The sequence below is a fragment of the Microplitis mediator genome, chromosome 2 (assembly GCF_029852145.1).
Source record: "Microplitis mediator isolate UGA2020A chromosome 2, iyMicMedi2.1, whole genome shotgun sequence".
Lineage (NCBI taxonomy): Eukaryota > Metazoa > Arthropoda > Insecta > Hymenoptera > Braconidae > Microplitis > Microplitis mediator.
The window spans coordinates 21426386-21441000 of NC_079970.1; the positions used below are offsets into that span (position 1 = coordinate 21426386).

The following is a 14615-nucleotide window of genomic DNA, read 5'->3' on the forward strand; positions in this document are numbered from 1 at the left end:
CTTCCCCAGCCTTGTCTCACTTGGCTCCGGATTCCTCTACAGCAGTAGTTTATAAAATTAATCAATAAATAAAATATATGCAAAAGATAGCGATCGACATGAGTGAATGGCGAGTAAGAAAAAAAGTGAATAAACGTATGCAGACTTTTAATAAATGAAATACCAGAACATAAAACGTCAGTCTGAGCATGTCTAAATAGAGAAAGCAATTGATATCAATCAGAAAATGTGATCGGCGTTAATAAAAAATCCAGCGGTAGCGGTCAGATATAAATCAGCAGAGTTAAATAAAATGAAAATAATAAACGCAAATTAAATAATAAACGGAAGCGCTTTTAGTCTTTGGTATAAATAATTATTTTTTATTTTAACGCGACCCACATTTATGGACGTAAATAAAACAGCGAATCGAGTCAATTTGAGTTGAATAACGTCAACAAGAACTAAATGAAATCAACGAGAGTTTATTTTTTAATATTCTTCTTAATAAGTTACAATTCCTAGGAGCTGTTTTATTGGGTGGAGATGAAAATAATAAAAATAAATAGTGGGTAGAGTGTAGAGTTAGAAACAAGTAGTTGAGGCTGCCTGCGCCTGTGTGAGTTGGATTCGAAGCTGGAAGGAGTCGGAAAGAGGAGAAACAAAAGGCGATCGCGTATGAACGGCAATTAGTTCCTCTAATGGGGAGTGAAAGAAAACAAAAGAGCTGGCGGGTTTGGAGGTTACAGCGGTACCAGAAAGACCTGGAGGGAATGAAAAATAATAAAATAAAGGGAGATGGAAACAACTAAAACAGAAGTAAGAACCGACGGGATAATAAAAAATAAAAAAATGAAATAAAGAAAAGAATGAAGAAGCCAGAGGAACAATGGCCGAGGGCCACCTTACCGGCCAAACACGCCAAGGCTTTCTTTTGCGCCTTTGCGCGCGACACCCAACACGCTCTCTTATGAGAGGTGTGAGAGACTCGTGGAATGGCTAATAATGAGTCTGAAGGGGACCCAGAAGCCAGCAATATCGTGCCGGATTACCCCGATCGTCATAACAAAAAAAAATCTCCCCGTTGCCAAACATTTCATTTCATTCATAATTTATATTTTTTTTTTATTTTATTATTCTTTACATTTTTTTCAGACAATACCCAAGACATCAAATAAAAATACTACTTATATATATTACTGAAAGTAATTTTTTAATAAAAAGTAAATAAAGTATTAAAATTTAAGCTATAAAATATAAAATTAAATTTTGTGGCGATTGTCGGTGGAGATGAAGCTGAAGGTGACACACGCAAGACAAAGGGAAGGAACGTGGAAAAAATAAAATTCAGCAAGAAAGAAAGTATCAAGAAAAGTAAGGAAAATTCATATATATATATATGAGTAAACAAGTAAAGGTTGGACTAGAAAGAAGTAGTGGTGTAGTGTTTTGCTATGAGGATGGAAGAAGCAGCTGACGCTTCGAGTTCTTTAATTAAAACTGACCACCCGCTTCTCTTCTGCGCTGCTCTCGTGCAATAACGAGATTTATTTCATAATACCAACTACACAGTGGTAAAAGACGCCAACAGTCCACGCTTATTCGCGACTTTTTTTCCCGCACTGTCTTTACTGTTTTGCGAATAAACTTTTTTTCCAGCTACTCGATGTCCTCCCGCTCCTCGTCCTGCCTCGGGGAACTTACAGATAAATTTTTATTCTTTGTGCAAGTAACACTGCATTATTATATTCGTGCAATGGAGGAGTGGATAAAACGTGTTGTCGCGCATATTGCCACCGTGTAAAAAAGCATCCGGGGAGCAGAAGGGCGGGAGAGACCGGCAGGGAGTTGTTTAAAAAAAAGTTGCAGATGATCGCTAAAAAATAGTGAGATATGTAGAAAATATTGATTTGTAGACTCGCGCGTGCCCGAGGTCGGTGTGGCGAACGTGTTAAGAGGCAGGGGAAACAGCGTCGCGACGCGGAAATAAGGCGCACTATTCTCAAGTGCATTGTACTCTGTGTACCATTCTTCACTATTATTTAAAAACGTTTTTTATTTTTTATCGACATATCCTTCTTCTGTCTCATGCCATCACGCTCGAAATTATCGAAACATTCGAGCTTTTTCTCTCCATCGACTTACAGCTCCACAAAAAGACTTGCACATTTTTTTCACTCAACGAAATCAGACTGAAAAACGTCTGCATGCCCAAAAAATTTCTCTCAGCCGTTTACTGGCTCAAATTTTTCAAAACAATGCAGCCAAAAAAAATTCAACCCCCAAAAACGATTTTTGCTCCGAAAAATTTCGCTGCTCAACGGGACTAAAAAAGTCGGAGTAAATAAATAAATATATGAGTTGATGATGTCAGCACGTGCTGGAAAATAATTTACATTTCGCTAATTGATTTCAAGCCACAAGTGCCTCTAGCCGGAGTTAGCGATCTTGAATCAGACTCTGAATCGTGGGATCGATTGATACCAAGACGTTAAGATACGCCAGTCGGTGGTCAATGCACCCGGCATTCGCGTATATGTAGATATATATACATAAAAGTCGATTTGCATATTCATAATGCTCTATGCCCGCGGTGCTATGCAGCGAGAATGTAGAAATGCCAGGTCTTGGCCACGGACCGAGCAGTGCATTTGCTATTGAGTATACAGAACTTGGGAGTGACCGGTATATAAGTAAAGAGAGAGAAGATCCATCGACTTAACGGTATCTTCCCGTACTTGAAAATTTTTTTCAGCTTGTTTTATCTTTCTCTCAATATATATTTTCACGAGGACGATTACACGCCATTACGTCCACAGAATTCCTCATTTATCTTGACCCGCGTGAATCCACCCCGGTCATTCCCTCTTCTCAATAAAACAACTGTCTCTGTAATTAAACCCAAGTTGTAATCGTAAATTGGCATTCACTCAATCAACACAGACTCTGCTCAGCAGAAACCAGCCTCGAGACCGTCCACCCCCTGGAGCGTCTCGGCAAACTCGTACTCCATCTACTCAAAAAAATTTCATCGCTTTCTGCGTACTGCCGAGTACTTTTTACGCAACATTAAATCGTCAATTAAACCTCCGAAATGCTAAAGCAACCTCGGCGCCGTTTATTTTTGTCTTATCAATTAAAATAAATTTTCTCCTTGAGATTTTATTTCGGGCATAAAAATTTTTCTACCCGAAAATGATTTTCCTGTAAGTGAAGAGCGAATTGATATCAAGTTAAACGAAAACGAAATGAGCTAAAGAGAGCATCACAACATGATACTCTTTCTTAATAATTCGTCTCCTCGTGCTCTCAGCTGTTCTGCGCGTAAACACGTGCGCGCCGAGGGGGGGCGTTCTCGTGTGTGCGCGTGCGGTTGGCGCGTGTGCGGATGTATGTACACGGTACACACACAATTCCACTGGGTGGTGGATGTTGCAGTGTTTTACGTATGTACATAATGTACGTGCTGTGTGTGTAGCATGAGTGTGTAAGTTCTCGAGCGTGTGAAATTAGTGGTATGTGTGGAGACCAAAACGAGGGAGGCAAGCCAGTAGCTCAGACGCGCCGGAGCGGCTAGCAGCCATTTTACTCGATCCCCGTTAACGAACTTATCTATATTTTTTTTAATTACAATTATAATTATTGTCATTAATTTATTATTCTCCAAGCCTAGTCAAAAAATAAATAAACGACTCGCTGCACGTTCGTATAACTTTAACTGTTCGTCTAAAGTTATTTAGTGGACACGGGGTTAAATTTTTCGCCGCTGACATACTGCGCGGAATAACTGTCAGCGTATGTCAGATACACAATTATTCCGTTTTATTGACCAGCGGATGCATTTAATTAAACATAATTTTCATCTGCATGAATTTTAAAAATCAACTCTCGAGTTATTATCTAGTGGATTATTATTATTTTATGATTTTGAGAAGAGGGCTGTGTATACGCCGATGACAGCGTGACTGGATCACGTGTGCACGCGTACAGGTACTGAGAGCACGATCGAGTGAGAGGGATAGAGGGGAGAGCTGTAGATAGTAGGTGGTAGTTTATTGTGAAGGTACGAGGGAGAAGTGTGCTGGTGACAGTAACAGTGACGAGTGAGAGAGTTAACTAAACACAAGTTTGGTAAAGAGTGAGCAGGAGAGAGGGAGAGAGAGAGAAGAGGACAACATAAGCCACGAGCACGAGGTGAGGGCATCCTCTGCGCAAGCCCGTTTAAATTCACCGCCTGTTTTGCATACCGCCACCACCGGTTCGCTTCCTCCAGCCACCCACCTATCCCACGGCACCTCATCCTCGAACACAAGCCTTGCACCTCTTTCGAGCTTCGCTTATGAGAATCGTCCTGGAAACCACCACCTTCTCTGCTACCCTTCCACTCGCTCAACTGCTGGCTCTCTTCCGGCGAATCCGGCTGGAGCCCGTTCAATTATATCACAAAGTACCTTTTCTTCCCTCTTTCCTTCCTCGTGTTACTTAAAACTTTTTTTAGTTGCTGTTGCTTTACTCTAGTTTACTACTCTCTATCTCTTGAACCTTTGGTAATCCGGTAAGTTAGGAATTAAACGGAAATCTCTTGACTTTGTATTCAGCGATAGACCCTCTCATATTTTTTTTAAAACCTTTTATTTCCTGTTATGTATTTTGAGTTATCGCCCCGGACAAAATGCTAAGCAGTAAAGAGTTAATGCTGCAGTTTCACTTGGCTGTTGTTTCACGATGACGCGGTTCTCTCTTACGACCATAGCATGCCTCAATGTTGGCGGTGTTGACCTAGAAATTACTTGAGACGATTCGTCGCGCTTGCCAGACACATTTTTTTTATCAATTTATTTACACAGTAGATTGTTGTGTTTTCAATTGATTTTTATCGTTTAATTAATTTAAATTATTTTATTTTGCGACTTATGCCAGACACTCACATAGTATCGGAGCAATTTCGCGTGACCCGTATTAGCGGAAAAGAACATGGATGGAGCTGACGCTATTGCTAATATTCTATGCATACCGCACTGTCTCAACTTGTTTCGATCTACGCCCGCAAAGTTATACTCCCTAAGCATATATATATATGCATATGTATATGAGCAAGGAACCAGAGAAAGAGAGTAAAAGTAAGAGTGAGAGTGATAAATATATATACATGCAGATATATATAAGAAAGCAGTAACGCCGCGCGTTCACCCGCACTAATGCTGTCTCACGTAATGAGCGACTTGGCTCCAACGAACGCATATTTTCTTTTACGATGCCTAAATATAATCCTGACGATGCTCCTACGACCGCCTGGAATCATCGCTAACCTGATATCCAAAATTCTATTTACATTTTCTCACATCTGTTTTATTAATTAACAAACTCATGTCCCCAATGCGCGATAATTATTATAAGAAAATTAATTAATTAATAAGTTTGAAGGAAAAAAAATGTCAGCCCCTGTCAGAGCGGGATTGAGTTCGGCCGCGTGGACTTTCGTGTCGAACCAGCCGACAAATTTACTTTTTTTTATCTGTTTATTTTATTACTGCATCAAGAATTGTAGTTTTATTGTTTAGTTTTGTTTGCTGCCGGTCAGCGGGCGAAAATAAATGAACGCCCCGATGTCGTGGCACGGATGCATTATTTCACTTCATTCTGGCTCCATCAGTCTCTAAAGGTAAACGTAATTACTGGGAATGTTCGCGAGCTAAATAACCTACACTATATATAATAAACACCCGCCTTACACGAGCACCTGTCTCGAGATCCTCGCTAATTAAATCTTACGATATTTATGAGCTTCTTCTATACGATATGACATTTTCATTTCATTTTGGCACTGGATTATTTATTTATTTAATTACATTCATCTGTTTTAATTAATCTGCGCTATACTAGGTCTTTACTCTAGACTGCGGTAAACTCTCAACTCCGGGCCCGCACCCGAGCCAAGATGCTGATAAATGAAATAAATAATTTATCAAACGGTCGTTTTAGCTGTTGGACTACTCCAGAGCAGACATGTCTCGATACTCTTGAGCTGAGCTTTTAGTAAACACATTTTTCGTGCCTCCCGGTGACATTTGCGTGTATCCGAGTAAGCGAGGCTCAATCCTGACACGCCAGACGACAATTAACCCGACAAACCGAGCGACCAAACGTCGTGCTCGCGGGCACCCGACCTCCTCATCTAGCCTCCCTAACCCTTGCCACCCTTTAGACCCGCGAGACCCCTCGGCGGTCTAAGTCCGTTATTATCTCGATTATTATTCCAGGGACCTTAATTACACGCTGTCCAACCGTGTCATTGTTTCCTCGGAATTGTTATTTCTATATTTCATATTTTTTGTCATTTATTATTTTTTTTGTTTCACCATTAGCTCGCTCACTAATATTTCAATTTTTCGCTCGCCTACCGGTTTGAATTAATTTTTAAAAATTAAATAAATGCCAACGAGGGTTAACTCCGTGCAGTTTTTTTAAATTAACGTCCGGTCCAAACACCCGATTTAACCTGCAGACTTTAGACACCTTCAGCCGTCATCCCTCTTGCGCTTAAAAAAAAAAATTTTCGCGACTGCACTTCCCGTATTCGACCCCGTACTTTTTTTTCGCTACTTTATTGTGTTTTTTTATTATCGGTTTCCTCGAACTCGAACTCGAACTCGGGCTCTGTAGTTTTTTTATTTCACTTTCGTACACTGAGAGAAAAAAGTGCATATTTTCAAGTAAAAATACTTGATTCAAGTATTTTAGATACTTAAATAGTACCGAGTAAATAATTTCTTAATTCTAGTAAAAATACTTGTGAAATCTATTAATACTAAAAACTTAGGTTTAATAAAAAAATACTAATGTTAAATAATAGAAAACTAAAATTTAATATTTAAAATACTTGAAATAAATGATGAAAAAAATTTAATTTAGTAATTAAGATACTCCAATTAAATAATAAAAAGTCACATCTAGTAGTTAAAATACTCAAGTTCAATAATTAAAAATTAAAGATTAGTATTTAAAATACTCGTGATCAATATTGAAATATTTTAATTTAGCATTTAAAATACTTTAATTTAATAATTATAAGTTTTTATTTACTACTTAAAACACTAAAGTATAATAATTGAAAATTTTCATTCAGTATTTGAACGACTTAAGTTCAGTAATTAAAAATTTATATTTAGTAATCAAAATACTTAAATTTAATAATTAAATCTTCTTATTTAGTATATGAAATGATCAATTCAATAATTAATTATTTATATTTAGTATTTAAATTTAATCCGTATGGATGCTTCTTCGGATTCCCCTGCGCTGTTATAGTTATGACTGAAAAGCATTCCAAAAATCTACTCACAAGTATTTACCTCAAGAGTACTTGTACTCTTCTACTAGGATATTATCCTGTTGGGAGTAGTTGACAGAGTGACTTTTTCACTCCTTTGAACGGAAGTTATTACTTCTATTCTAACTGTCCAACTAGGAAAATGTTGCAGCGCTCTTCTGCGCCTAGCGGTGACTCCTGGTACTAATTTTTTCGTTCGCACTCTGCGTTTGCACACTTTGTTATTTTCACTCGCCTTAATTTTTCTCTATCTCTTTATTCATTTAAATTTATTTATTTTTTTTTTACACGCATTATATTTTTTTGCGTTTATTTTTTTTTCTTTTAATAATTTTTTTTTTTTATATATGAAAATATCGTGACTCGTCACACCATGATAAAAAATTCCTTAAGTTGAGAAAAAAATATTCTCGAACTGGAAAAAAAATCACTTGGGCTGAGAAATTTTATTACTTAGTTTAAAACTTTTTTTTTGTTTTAGTTCGAGAACTTTTTTTGTTGACTTAATACAAAAAATGTCTTTAGCCAAGAATAAAGATTCTTGACTTGAGAACAAAATATTCTCAAACTGAAAAAAAAAATCACTTAAGATGAGAAATTTTTTACTAAGTTTAAAATTTTTTTTGTTTTAGTTCAAGAACTTTTTTATTTGACTCAATACGAAAAATGTCTTTAGCCAAGAATAAAGTTTCTTGACTTGAGAAAATATATTCTCGAACTTGGAAAAAAATTGCTTGGTCAAAGAAAGATTTTTCTTGGCTTACGTAATTGCTTTCTTGAATATAGAAATATGTCAACTTGATTCAAGAAATAATTGCTTGTTACAAGTAACTCATGTATCTAGTAATATATTACTAGATCGAAGCAATAGTTGCTAAAAATAAGAAATATTATACTTCAATTTAGGAAAAATTTCTTGTTTTAAGTATTCACAGAAATAAGTAAAAAAAATACTTGAAAAAAATTTTTTTTTCTCTCAGTGTACCTAAACCCCGTTACAATGTCCTTGGTTTTTTTTTCAGCCCCTCATTAAAACCACCACCGCGTTCGTGCGGCTAATTACCAGTCCCCCCTTCCTCCCCTGTTCCGATCAAAGCGAGCCGTTACTGGCACCTCCGAGTACCAGTAATTTAGAGACTAATCACCGTAATTTTTTTAGTTTTATTTTCCTATTCTACTCCATTCCACTCTACTCTATTCCACTCAAGAATCCACTCGCTCTCCTCTCCATTCTTTCATCACCGCTCTCGGGCTCTTAGACCGAGATCCTTCGGGCTTGATTTGCTGCTTCAATTACACTCGTAGGATTGAAAACAAAAACAGAAAAACCTCCAAGAAAGTGGATTAACTATATGGAAGTGGTAAAAGTCATTCTTCTCGCGCTGTAGACCCAACAATAAATAATTACAAGTGATAAAATTCCTCTTCGCTCGCGAGCTCTAGAAAAAAAACCACTAAATAAATAACTAAATAAATCAATCTTACATTCAATTAAATAAATTTTAAAAGCTCTAAAAAACTACACTCTTTACATAAAATATGTCGAGTGTATTGTGTAAACGGTATAATTATAAGTGACATGTAAATTTAAATTGTTTAGACACAACTCACAACCATTTTATTTTTCTTCTTGTCTTTATTTACGACCATGTTTATTTATAAGCTTTTAATATTTTTACAAATCCATTATGTCCCACACATATTTTTATTGAAGGTTAATTCACTCTATATCGACATCAAGTCGTTTCGAGAGCCTTCTGAACAAATAAAACGCCCATTAGTTGCGTAATTAATAATTAAAAAAATATATAATCGTCCCATGTACAATTTAAAATTTTAATTAATTAATTAATTAATTAATAATTAATAAAAAAAAAAAAAAGTTGGGCGACAGATGAATTTGAACAGCAGTCAGCGCAAATCCAAAGATACCGCGATTGGCTTAAATTACCGCGCATTAAAGAAAGATGAGATGGATACATATGTATGTATGTATATATATATGAGACAGCTTAACACTAGAGCGCGGCAGTTAGAGTATATGCTCTAATTTTAGGCGATTGCCTCGCTCCCTCACCAAGGGATTATAATTAGATACAGAAATACCCGAGAAACGCCACCCACTTAAACTTGTACTCTCCACCAGCTCTTTCTCTTTTTTCTCCGTCTTGTTCTTCGATACATATCCACTAGCCCACCAGCGTACCCATCTATGCACATACATATTACTATTTTATCTTAAATTACTCGCCATTTGTCAACCGCTAAATTGCCGGCATTAACTCCGGGAATTCATACAGACCCATATTATATTCGACAATCGATCTTATACTATTTTTATCATCCTTTTATATTTTTTAGCCGTTTCATTTTTCCATCAACTGAAAGACACGCCACTCGTCTTCTCCCGTCCGTATTTTTAAAAAAAATTTTAGTACCTTCTATTACCCAAAGACGCTTCTGATGTTACGTGAATTAATGATGACCCGATGGAGTTTATAAATTGGAAAACTGAGGCTAGTTAAAGTTACCTCAGAGTAAACCGGGCTTAAGTTTTTTAAATTTCGAGCGCAATTTATACCGCGGATTATTTTTTTCTCCCGGTTTAATCGATCGCCGGAGGCTGATACATAAAAAATAATTCAGGCCAGAGCTCTAATGAGAAAAGACTTGTGGCTGTCTATCTCATCCGTCCGTAGACGTACTCACACTCTTACAAGTAAAAATATAAATCTATATAGATATGAATGTGTTAAACTTTATGGCTAAAGTACTTGGCAAATATTTATTTACTGGATGGCAATCGGGTAATTAATCAAAGAAACGTGATAGAAAGAAACGATGCGGCATTGCGACCGTTGGAGTGAACCACGACTATCACCGGCACCATTACCACCCTCTTTTGTCTAGAGTACAGTAGGGAAGCGAAAAAGCGAAAAAGACAGAGATAAAGACAGATAGATGAGGTGGTGGGGCAGATCCTGATGTAGTTTTAGGGGGTTAGAAACGGGTGTAGAGCCCCTAATGTCGGAGAGGTAATTATTATACGAGCCAATCGATACTCTGACGACGACGACGACGACCAACTATTACTACGACAAGGACGATTCTGACGACTACGATGCGATGAGCACAGACCGGCGATGAGCGTACAAGAAAAAAGTATTTCAATATAGTATAATATAATGAAATAAAAGAATCGAGTCAGAACTTTGGTAGAGTCGAGCGTGCATCCTGCCACTACCCCTAATTCCTATCCACTCGACCCTTTATACTCGCCATATACCGCTATACCAATTGCGCACTCGCATATCTCTATCCACATATATATACATATATGTATTTATTTATTAATATATATGTATTATATAAAACCAGTAATTTCCACCGGTTTTTTTCTACCACTCGAGTTCGCAGCCGACTCTCACTTTCGGGCCCTCCCCCGAGCGAGATGAATCGAGCCGGAAGAAGTTGCGTAAGAATAAGTGTACCACCCGGTCTGGGAGTCCGAAAACCCGTAAAAGAAGGAAACGGTGAATAAGAGAGATAGAAAGTTTGACTTCCGTTGGCAGTTGCTGGCTAGCGGGATTCTTATTAAACTCATCTGTTTCTTTAGTTCACACCGAGGCAGAGCGATCACTTGCAACCTCCACCTTCCACCGGTTCCTGAAGCTGTCCCAGTCGTCGTCATTGGCCTGACAAATTCACTCGGCGACAAAATTATAAATAATCCTGATGAAACTCTCCGCGAGTTTATTATTATTATCGTAATTATTATTAGGTATTTTTTTTTATTCGAGAAATAACAAGATCCTTGAAGTGTGTTAAATAATGCTCATGACAACGATAAAAATAAATTTGAAAAGCACTAGAGACGATGAGATTTTACTGACGGTGATTTATTTCCTTACTGTTGCGCGTACTGCTAATGCTACCGACCCCCTCCCCTCGCGCTTGTTCATATTTATTATTTATTTTTTTATTTTATTTTTTCTGTACTCCCCCCTCCTTGGCGGCTCATCCAGCGCATGAATCGTGAACGACGATATTATTTTCTCTTTGTCCGTACGCTAGATGAAATAGTACTCTATTAATAATCCAATAGTCGAAGCTTTAAATTTATTAAAAATAAAATACGAAACGAGTTCACGCGCCTGTACGCGGACTCGCCGTTGACTGACGTTAGAGTATACATACACATGTTTTTAACGGCTACCCAGAGGATAAGAGATTAAGCATGTGTACATTAATACATTTAAGTAGTAGTCGAAAATATTTAGTAGGTTTATGCCGCCGACACTCGAGTTGCCAAATGTACAGCAACTGAGAGCGCAGCTTTGAACGAATAGTTTATAATGTATGCCAGGGGATTTAATTATTCTTGCTTACTATTTCGGCGTACGTCAGCTTTAGCACACAAACACACACGCACTCACACACCCCAGCATCAGCAGCCGGTAAATAATTAACATCGTAAGTTGCTCATGTTTATGAGAAATTTTACGTCAGTATGTTAGCGACGATGTCGTTGGCAGTAACATCCGCTACACCTTCTGCAGCTCCATCTCCACCTCCTCCTATTAATAATGATGATAATAATAATGAACATTAACAACAAATGCAGAAGCCACTCTCAATCACTGCAGTGATGTAGGAAAGTTGGTCGGTTATTCAGAGTAGTTGTCATCGAACTCATCGCATGTGTGCCTGGCAACCGTATGAAATTAAATTTGAAATCCGAGTGAGTAGATGAAACGCATTTCTCATTCCATCTGTTTACAACCTACTACAAAAGTAAAACTAAAACTCCAAGTACAACTACAACTACAACTACAACTACAACTACAACTACATCTAGTAAGACGACGAGCCTGAGGACACTTCTTCAAGTTTCTTTAACTCATCTCTTTCCTCTGTCCTGCATCCTCTGTCTTAGTCTCGCTATTCTCTTTACATATAAATATATAAATATATATGTATACATAAAAGTACATACAAGTAAAGTAGACTCGAGAGCACGCAGATGTACCCAGCGGGCAACGTACGTAAAAGCCGTACAATAAGATCCTGGGCCGGTCCCACAGCTCGTCGAGTGATTGCCGGTTAAAGGATCAGCGGAGTGTAACCGGCTCGCTCTTACTCTCTTACTTATTTTTTAAAATCATTTCTTTCTTGTTCTCTGCCCGGGCATATAATACATAGTCTCCCGTTTCTCCTCGTTCTTCGGTTCTCCTCCACCTACAACTCCCACATTCTTATTCGCAACACACATGTACACTGCAGCCAGTTAAATCTAGCCGAGAGAACTAAACCGGAGACACTCATCGGAGTCATGGTCTCTAATTTTTACGGTCCACCTTGTGTATACCCCTCGGCTATATTTACAACTATGTCGACCGGTCATTAAATCCGATAATTAATCACAATCGTTGTCCATTAACGGACGGCTTAATTGCTGTTATCCTCCAGACTGCCAGGACTCTTTCCCCGCCTAGGCTATGTTTCCTCCGCCACTGAGAAAAATACTCTGGGACATGTCTCTTGGAACATTCAAGCATGTCAGTGAGCTCACTACGAGTCGTGCAAAATATATACATATATATATGTATTACATTACATTACATAGTAAGCTAGTATAATATAATGCCGTAGAGACAATTAAGGAGGGGTCGATTCACGTGGAAACGTTACCCAACCGAATCGTCTAGCCTAAACACAAGTAATTACCTCATTCCGTTTCGTATCATATAATTATTATTAATTATCTATATAATTTATTTTATTTATAATTTCACTCTCCCAACATTCAGCCCAGACACGAAATTTTTTTATTTTTTTGCCCAAAAATTCGATTCTTCAGCCGGAGTAAATTTCTAGCTTTTCGTTTTAAATAAAATGCTGGTAGAGAACAAGAACGCAAGAAATTTAGCAAACGGTCTTTGCGTAGTTTTTATTTTATAAAAATGATAGGACCGAAACCAACTAGTCTAGACTATTAGTATTGGGATATGGGTTCTTTTGAGTGTGTAAGAAGAAAGATACTCATTAAATGTGTGTGTATGTGCCGTCGATATACACTTTGGTGGGTACACGAGTACAAAGAGGAGCCGGAGAGCAGGAGGGAAGGGTGGCACATGGCCATCTACTTACTTTAGTGGTCAGTGCGGAAGAAAAGAATTAGCTAGACGAGGCTCGTCTCATCTAGGTCACTAACACACTCACACTTTGAGTGTAGGGATACAATCCACGAGTCTTTACTCATACACCGTAGTACCCTCATTACGGAAAAACGGTGGCCAAGGGGATGAAGCAAAAGAGGCGAGCGTTAATTAAGAACAGACTCACCACCCCCTTAAGTAAGGAGCTACTGACCAACCGGGTCGTCTTTCTCTTTTACTTGCTTCACAACCACTACTACTGCTACTGCTACTACTACTACTACTTCTACTGCTGCTACTTCTACTTCTACTACTTCTACGATTACCGCTACACTAATACTTGTTCACTGATGCTTGTATATACATGTACACCCCCGACGTAGTCTCTTAACCCTCTGGCCGCCGCTCACCTCTTGCCACCTCGGTCAGCTCGGCCTTGTTCCCGCATCTTTGAACACTACACAGTCGCCGCCAAGACTCGCACCCTCTATACTCTTTCTCTCGGCGTTTTATTTCTTTCTACGGTCACGGGGTGGTCGGGCGAAAATAAGAGAGACCGATTAAATGAAGATAGAGACGGAGAAGAAAATTAGCCGAGTCTCAGTGTGTAATATGCTCCACTGTATTAGACGATGTCAGTCACCTTGCGCAAATATAATATTTAAATAAAATAAAGTTAAAAAAATACAACGCTAAATCCTCTGACGTGATATTAAAAATCCAGTGAGTCGCTGCACTTTTTGCAAAACCAAGTCTATTTTTTTTATTATTCCGAGTTCAGATGAGACTGCGAGACGGAAATTGATAAGGACTGGATATATAGTGTGTCTGATAAGCTTTCATTAAGTTTAGTAATGACGTCGGTAACGAAAATTCGATTTATAAAATCGGACGAAAATTAATGAGGTTCGCAAATAGAAATTTTGCTAGAGATATTAAAAAAAAACTTATTTACAAGAGAAGTGATAATATATTCAATTGCATAATCCAACAATCTGCAGAGATAATGACAGTGGAGATAAAATAAACTTAAGTATTGAATGCGATTAATTCGCGTCACCCGATGAATACGAGGATGCAAACGTGACACATACACTATCCTGATGATCAAAGAGAGAGTAAGAGAGAAATAAAAAGAGAAAGATAAA

At 37.9% G+C, this 14615-nt stretch overlaps 1 protein-coding gene across 1 annotated transcript in view; it reads left to right on the plus strand.

The window, feature by feature from the left end:
- Window positions 1-3610: 3610 nt before the first annotated feature.
- LOC130663977 (zinc finger homeobox protein 4) overlaps window positions 3611-14615 on the plus strand; it is a 159241-nt gene continuing 148236 nt past the window's right edge. Inside the window, exon 1 of the mRNA XM_057463583.1 lies at window positions 3611-4173. The gene's annotated coding sequence lies outside the window, so the exon portion shown is untranslated. The remainder of the gene's footprint in view (window positions 4174-14615) is intronic.